Consider the following 6,715-nt stretch of genomic DNA (forward strand, 5'->3'; position numbering starts at 1 on the left):
GGAGGGGGATATATATGAAAATGATCTGTACATAAACATCTATTTCTGAGATTTAATTTCTTATCTCCAAGTTTTATCTTCCCCAAATGGTTATCTTCAAGGAACAGAATTCATTCAAATTCAGATACACATGCACATGCAGAGAATCTGTATGTATACCATTGGGGCTGAGTCCTTCTGTAAAATAAACAAGAAATATAGGGCTATTAACAAATTAGACGAACCAAGAATTACAGGCACAAATGCACCATCCTCTCTTTGAATGTTTACACTGAGTTTTCTTAAGCATTGAAAACCTTGAAAGGGTTTTAAGATGCTTCATGGTGCCATTTGTCTAATTGGATATCGAGGAATTAATGACTTCTTAAAGAATACACTAATTCAGAGAAAACTAAAAGCTATTTGTAATTATAATGAGTAGGTTTCTCTGCCTCCTTTTAGAATTGATGATGAGCTTGCTGGCACAGTTCCTCACTGTATGCACTTTATCTCTCTTTTAAATCTCCTTCATTATCTGCTATTTATTTTACTAAAGGTAATCACTGCTTTATTAATCACTGCTTGACTACAGTGGGATTTGAAATGAGTTTATTTGGACTGTAAAAATCATGCCTGCAGGTAGTGGCTCCAGCTTGGACCTCTTGAAGTTTTTCTTATCCCCTTGACTTCTAGAAGAACTTCCCTGCGCTCCTGAAATGTTCCATGTGCCCTTGAAAAGAATATGTATTCTGTCGTTCTTGGGTGCACTGTTCTTTTATGTCAGGGCCAGTGGGTTGATAATTGACCCAAGTCATCTGTATCCTTACTGATTTTCTGTCTACTTATTCTGTCGGTTTTTGAGAGAGGGGTATTGAAATCTCTTACTATAATTATGGATTTATGTCTCCTTTCAACTATCAGTTTTTCTTCATGTATTTTGAAGCTCTGGTACTAGGTGCATTAACATTTAGAATGCTTGGGTTGAAGGTCAGCTACCCATACAGAGCCAAATTACAAGTAGTATACTAGTACCCCCTTCAGTTCCAAGACCCTCAGTGGATGCCTGAAACTGTGGATAGTATCAAACCCCATGCATATGTTTTTTTCCTATGCATACATACATATCACAAAGTTTAATTTATAAATTAGGCACAGTGAGAGATTAACAAGAATAACTAATAATAAAATAGAACAATTGTAATAATATACTGTAATAAAAGCTATGAGAATGTAGTATCTCTCTCTCAAAATATCATATAGAAATTGAATGCCTTTTCCATTTTAACTAAGTACTTACCACACAATGTGGCTGTGACTTTCGCAGTTTGAGGTGCAACAGCAAAACTGGCACGAATTTCTTTTTCCTTCTTCACAGTTTCACGGATAGAATATTTGTTGTCCACACAAGTAATCAGTAAACAATCTATAATAGGGATAGAAAAGAGTTTTATTTGAGGCAAACCGAGGACTATAGCCTGGGAGACACAGATTGAAGGGCACTTTAATTATGTTCTCCTGGTCTACAAAATGGGGGAGGCTTATAAAGGCAAAAGCTGCAAGATTACAGCTAGCTTCATGAGTTGTTTATCAAGAATTATAATTGCAGCTGGTGAGAAGTAAGGATACTTGTTAAGTAAGGGTCGGTTGGGGTCTGAAATAGTTGCATAGTTACAAGGGGAGATCTTGAGACCATAAGGTTGCAGCTGGAAGCTACTGGAAGATATTGTTTTGAGAATGGATGATAGTGTCCAAGAGTTTGATACATTTCAGAAAATTCAGGTCCTCAGTGATGCAGGAACATGTCTGAAACCACATCCACAATGGCCACCTTGCTCCATTTTGAAAGTAACCACAGTTACTCTATTTTAATCTATAAATGCATTCTCTTCTTTAGTAGTTAAAGCAGATATACAATGCATGTTTGACAGGCCATAAGACAGGCTGTTCTAGTTAGCATCAAGTTCAAGGCAAATCACGTATAAGCCAGAATGACTTCCCCATACTGCAATATGTAGAAAGAAATGCAAGGGAAAGGAATATGAGGAAAGAAATGGGGGTTTGAATTCTAATGACAGTGGTGACATGGAATTTGCAAGGCAGGATGAAGTGGGTTGAGGCAAGAGCTCTAGAAGACTGAAGATAGCAAATATGACCCAGGATTTGATGTTTAATGTGGAAATAGCCTCTGATACAGCAGTTATAAAAGGGCAAGCAAGGCTGGACGTCTTAGTCGTGTAGTGTATCAGTCTTTTTCCCCCTCCATGTCCCCCCAAGCAAATATATGTCATATTAACCTATCACAGTGGTATTAGGTATAAAGGATTGATCCCAAACACACACACATGGTTCTGTCCTCATGGAGATTTCAGGTCAATGTGAGTGGAGGATAGATGTTCATGGAGCATTCCCACACATCATGAAGAACGATGAAGGAAAAAGTCAAGGTTCAACAGAACATGTAGCTGAAGGCCCTTCTCTAATCTACTGCATTAAAAAAAGAATTTTTAAGGATTAGCTTTTTGAGTTGAGATTTAGAGGAGGTTTCTCTGTCAGCTCAGGCTGCTGTAATAAAATACTATGGACTGGGTGGCTTCAACAACAGAAATTTATTTTCTCACAATTCTGCAGGCTGGCAGTTCAAGATCAGTGCTCCAGCATGGTTGGTTTCTGGTGAGAGCTCTCTTCCTGGCTTGCAGACGGTCCCCCTTCTTTCTGTGCCTTTATATGGCCCGGAGAAAGAGCAAGCTCTCTGGTATCTCCCTTTAGAAAGGCACTAATCCCATCCTGAGGGTCCCACCCTCATGACTTCATCTAACCCCAGTTACCTCCCAAAGGCCCTACCTCCAAATAACCGCGTTGGAGGTTAGGGCTTCAATATATGAATTTTGGGAGGACACACACATCCAGTCCGTAACAGGGCTGAAGGAAGAGTTTTCCAAGAGGGAAGTCTGTGCTTTCCTCTCTCCCCATCATCACTCTCTTCTGACTGTTGCTGAGATCAATTTCATATCTCAAACTCGGAAATGACAACACACAAAGACACCAGCCTCCCCCTTCATTCCCCTCCAGTGTGGATACACCCACCTGTCCTCCCACCTGTGCCCCTGCCTCCCTCCCCACCCTCAGATAAGGAAACCCGGGACCTTTGGACACATCGAGAGTATGCTTGGGTTGAATGTCAGCCATCCATAGAGAGTAAAACATTTTGCGTGTTTGGGCTGATTTTTTTTCCATCTACCTTATTCTTTGTCTCTGGTGTTCAGTGAAACCAGAACATGAGCAGACAGATGGTCTGGTGGGTGAGTGTTTTAGCTTCATTCCAAAACATTTGCCGTCTCTCCCACTCCCTCTTCCTCCCTCTCAGCTTAAATGATGTCACATCTCCCCGGCTCCCAGGCAGACTTTGGAAACCACAAGGGGGCCTTTCCTAGTACCGTTTTTTTTTTTTTTTTTTTGGTCGTGCCGCGCAGCTTGTAGGATCTCAGCTCCCCGACCAGGGATTGAACCTGGGCCATGGCAATGAAAGCCACTAGGCCACCAGGAAACTCCTCTGGTACCTTTTTGAGAGATCAAGTGTATGAAGAAAATCTCAGAATCTACAGATCTTTTCCAGAAGACCCTTACCCAGTTAAGATCTCTTGGATTGATAATCTCTTGATGACATTGTGAAATGACACAATAATAACAACAGCTAAAACATTTATTGAATACCTAAGTATCAGGCACAGCGCTGAGTACTTTTCGAAGATTCTGTTCTCACTGCCACTCTGTTAGGTAGATGCTTATAGGCTTATTTTGAGATCACAATAACTTATAGCCAGCTAGTATTTTAATTTATGTGTTCCCTCCCTCCTTCTCTCAAATGTCTATGGAGTATCTGTAACAGGGAGGAGCCATATCTGACTACATGTTCCATCCGTTTCTTTTACTTTAACCTTTGCTCCCCATTGCTTTTGTTCACTAAAAGGATACTGTCTATACATAAGGGCCTGCCTCGGGGAGCCCTGCCCCTCTGCCTGACGGTTACACCGAAGTGCCTTTGTTCAGGGAAACATCCGGACCCTGTCCACCTGTGATTGGCTGCAAGAAAGAAGAAATTAACACATCCCCTCCCGAGGTGGGCCATTCCAGGGGATACTTGCAAAACTTACGGCCTTTTTACTTTACTTCCTCACCTCCTCCCCCTCTCTGTGCTATAAGAGAAACTGGCATCCAAACCCCGTAAGATGGTTATTTAGAGACATTAGTCTGCCAGTCTTCTCCGTCTGCTGGCTTTCTGAATAAAGTCGTCTTCCCTGCCTCAACACCTCATCTCCGATTTATTGGCCTGTCGTGCGGCAAGCAGAGCGAGCTTGGACTCGGTAACATATCTACTGTACCTAAGGTACAGTATATACAACTTGTTACAGACTTTTGAGGAGCTTTTAGCCTTAAGTAGGGAAGAATTAACATTTATTGAGTTCTTACCATGTCTCAGACACTGAGCTTTTCAATCTTTAGTTACTTAATGCTTTTGAGAATCCTCTGATGTGGATATAGGTTCTGTTTTCTGCCCCATATTCCTCAAACAGTGAAACAAGCATACGACGTTAAATGAGATGACCCCTCCAAATCGCAGGTTTTCTGAGTGGTAGAGTTCAGATTTAAACCCTGGAAGCCTGTCTTTGGATCTCTAAATCCTGCATACCTAACCACATGCCATGCAGGCCTAGTTTACACTTTAAATGTAAACACACACACACGCACACACACACGCACACGCACACACACACGCACATCTGTAATGTGAACCAATGCAGAATAGGTGCCCTTTACTTTTTCCTCCCTGCAATGAGATCGTCAGCTTCTGCAGGCAAGGGGTCTCGCTCATCTTTGTCCTCAGTGCCCTACTGCAGAGATTCAGGGGCTACTGGTGTCAATTTTGTTCCCCAAGGAACATTTGCAACGTCTGGAGACATTTTTGGATGTCACAACTGGGGAAGAGGGGTGCTACTGGCTGCTAAATATCCTACAGTGCACAGCACAGGCCCCACAGCAGAGAATTACCAGCCCCAAATGTCAGTAGCAGTGAGGCTGAGAAACGCTGCCATAATATAAAGCTTAATACAGTGTAGGTGCCCCATGTATATTTTGTTGTGTGAATGTGAACTTCAAATCACATACCAAGAACCTCCACCAAAGAGCAATTCCTAAAAGATAAACTTCCACTTATCTTTCAAAACCCAGCTCAAGCATCATGTCTTCCTGGAAGCCCCTCTGACACCCTCAGGCAGCTTTTCGTTCTTTCTTTCTTAACTCTAGTAAAATATTGGCTGTTTTTACTAACTTTCCCTTTCGCCACTTGGCTATTCAGCCCTGCTCAGTGAATGTTGATGCTAGCCTAAGGATGACACAATCGGGCCAAAATATGTTTCTTAAAAAGTTATAGGATACATTTCAATATCTGTGGATTTTCCATGGCTCTGTAGGTAGCAGGATGGGATTTAAATTGTAAGTTTCTGACCATAAGCAGTTATCTAGCTTTTAATGAAATGCAGACCCTTTATCCAGTTGCTAAATCTCATGAGGTGGTTTCTGTTTTCTTTAGTTCTCGGTAGGGCATTTTAAATTTTTTTTAAAAGTCAGGTTTATTGAGGTAAAATTTACACACAGCAAAATTCACCCTTTTAAAGTACATAGTTCTATTTATTTGGACAAATGTGTGCAGTGGTGCAACTGTAGCAAAACCAAACCAAACACACACACAGTTAACAGTGAACCTTTTATTTTTTAGCGTGTATTTTAATTTTTTGCAAGAAGCATGTATTAACTAGTATTTTCTGTCTGATCTATTGAGGTATAATTTACAGACAGTAAAATTTATCCTTTGCAGTTCTAAGAGTTTTGACAAATGTTTGGCATCATGTAGTCACCACCACAATCACGATAAAATTTCCGTCACCTCTAAAAATCCCCTTGTGTCCATTTGCAGTCAACCCTCTGCCCTCCCTACACCACCAGCGCTGTCATCTCCTGGTGTGATTTCTGTCCCTGTACTTTTGCTTTTTCCAGAATATCTTATAAATGAAATCCTGTAGTAGTAAGTGGCATTTTGTGTCTGGCTTCTTTGATGGAGCCTGATACTTTTCAGATTCATCCATGTTGTTCAATATATCAGTAGTTTTTTTTTAATTGCGTTTTGTTCCATTGTATGGGAGGACCACAGCGCTTTATCCATTCACCAGTTGTTGGGTATTTGGGCTTCTGAGTTTTTGAAAGTTGCGAGGAAAGCTGTGATAATTATTACATGCAGGGTTTCACGTGGACATAGATGTTCATTTTTCCTGAGTAAATGCTAGTAGTAGGATTGCTGGGGCACGTGGTAAGTGAGTGTTTGACCTTGTAAGAAACTTCAGAACTGTTTTCCAAAGTGCTTGTGCTATTTTATTTTGTCTTCCCACTAGCATTGCATGACAGTACCACCTGCTTTAAGTGTCCTTGACACTGAAATTGTCAATTTTTTAAAGCCATTTTACTAAGTGAGCTGTGGTATGGCAACATTGCCAGCACATCTGGCCCGGGTTTCAATAGATCAACTTTCCTAGGCTGGTAGGAGGTGGTTTGTAGAAGGTCCCAATCTCAGAGTCCACGCTGGAGGTTTTAACCAGAGAGGTGACAATTGCCAGTATCTCAGGTGGGAATTAAGGGATGGAGGTGTGAGGTTAATTGCAAAGTGTTCAAAGATGTCGAAGCAGGA

The sequence above is a fragment of the Lipotes vexillifer genome, unplaced genomic scaffold (genome assembly GCF_000442215.2).
Source record: "Lipotes vexillifer unplaced genomic scaffold, Lipotes_vexillifer_v1.1 scaffold1186, whole genome shotgun sequence".
Classification (NCBI taxonomy): domain Eukaryota; kingdom Metazoa; phylum Chordata; class Mammalia; order Artiodactyla; family Lipotidae; genus Lipotes; species Lipotes vexillifer.